Genomic DNA, 2193 nt, shown 5'->3' with positions numbered 1-2193 from the left:
ACAGTCTCTTAAATCGATATGTCTAATGTTGTTCCACTACAGAAAGCAAGGGGGAAAGTGTTAGAGAGGATATCCAAACAATTGCCACATGAATGTTGTATAACAAACTACCTCAAAATGCAGTGGCTTAAAACAATAAGCATTTATTTTGCTCCCGAGTCTGAGTCAGTGGTTTAGGCTGGGCTCTTTATGATTTGGCTCTTTATGACGTGTCTACGAACCAGCTAGCTGATGGTTGATTTAGGTTAACTTTGGCTGGGACACCTGGACAACTTGGCTCTGTTCTGTGTGTCTCATCCTTCATCATCCTTGCCAGGGCATGTTCTAACCATCACAGAAGAGCAAGAGCAAAACCCAAAACGCAAGCACTTTTTTAGGCATCTGTTTGCATCACAACTACTAACATTCTGTAGGCCAAAACAAATTACATGACCAAATTTAGAATCAAGATAATATGAATACACTCTACTTTTTGGTGGGTGTTGCTTAAAATCGCATGTCGAATGTCATGGGTAGAGGAAAAGACGAAGAATTGGGCCATTGATGTAACCAATCTTATAACAGAGAGGTGGGCAGGGGCCAGACCATTTTGGACCTTAAGCTGTACCAAAGTTGCCATGGCTGCACAATTGCCCATTTGTAAGTCCGTGGCAGAAATCTGCCTCATCTATCTCCTCAGCCCTGCCTTAGAAATTAACCCATTCTATCAGTTGCATCATTTCCCTTTTTCATCTACAGACTGCAGTGGTATTCCGCATAACCCCTATCCTGTTAGTGCTGTGTTCATGATTCACAGTTTCTGTTTCCCTTCCTGTATCGCTAGACTTTGTATTTAATGTACATTTTGCATTCCTCTGAGAAGCTCAAAGTGATTTATACTCCATGTATTAACTAAGCTGTCAGCTACTCCTTTGAGATAGTTACGTATCACAATAGATGGTAGAGGGCTCTATAATAGAAAAGTATAATTACCATTTATAGGTACAACCCAGAGAGGTGCCAAGAGATTCTTGAGTGATTTTTCCCCCAGTATCTCAGAAGGCTAAGACTGAACAGTTGGCCCCATGAGTCCTGACTTCTAGTCTAGATTATATTATAGGCATTCTATTCTCTGTTTTAGAAGAAAACCCTGTGTGTATTTTCAATTTCTGTAGGGAGATAAGAAAACTCACCAGTTTTATGCTGCCTTATCCAAATGTCAGCAATCTGAGGGGACCACGGAATTGTTTTCCTAACAAATGAGGGAAAGACAGGGGAAAAAAAGGTGTGGTCCTCATAGCATACTCCTCCAGTGAGAGAAGAACCAGTAATATGTTATGTTCTATTGATGAATGGGAATAACAGAGCATTATAGATCTCATAATCTTGTATATCTAAATATATTTGCAAGGAAAAAAACCATTACAAGAATCTATGACTTCAATTTCAAGTACTCTGATAGAACAAGGAAGTCGTATATACTAAAAGCAAAAAAACCCCAGAAAACTCAAATGGGAATATAACCGGTCACCCACCAAAATCTAAAAGATGTCCCATTGGCATCTTTTTATGTTAAAGGTTAACTTTGCTAGGATACTTTTCCCAAAATTGCTTTCACAAATTAATGAATATTTTCAAAATTATTTTTTTTTACATTTAACTTCAGCTAACTGGTAACGTAATTAGAACATTGAAGTGCGTAGATTATACCTGATCAATCCCCAAGAATATTTTAGGGTTGTGTCTAGGTAGGAAATTTGTGGAAGAAATGTGCTTTGATTTTGGCACTTGAAGAGCTATGGGAAAGAAAGGAATGTATAATGAAGGACTATGGTCAGATTTGCTAAGTGTTGGCTTCTTAATTAGATGGAGAATGGGCCATGGGTCCTCTCTGGACATCTTGTGTAACATGACTTTGAATTCTGCTCCTTGTTCAGTACTTTGATGGGAGGGAGGCCAAGATTTCAGAAGGTTCTACAGCTTTCTACAAAATGTTTCCCATTTTGTCTTGTTCTTTTCATAAGAGTTGTCATGTAACTATTCCTACTTCAATCACTAGCAAGGGGAGTAGAATTACCTTGATTCTCAGATTAATTAAATTTTTAGTATCTGTGATGTGTCTGTCTCCTTTTTGTTCCTTTATTGTTTATTTACGCCATCTCTTTTTTAAAAATTAATCTTTCTAGAAATTTGTCTGTTTTCAGGGAACCAGTT

This window comes from Mesoplodon densirostris, chromosome 10 (assembly GCF_025265405.1).
Source record: "Mesoplodon densirostris isolate mMesDen1 chromosome 10, mMesDen1 primary haplotype, whole genome shotgun sequence".
Classification (NCBI taxonomy): domain Eukaryota; kingdom Metazoa; phylum Chordata; class Mammalia; order Artiodactyla; family Ziphiidae; genus Mesoplodon; species Mesoplodon densirostris.
This window is presented reverse-complemented; position numbering follows the sequence as displayed.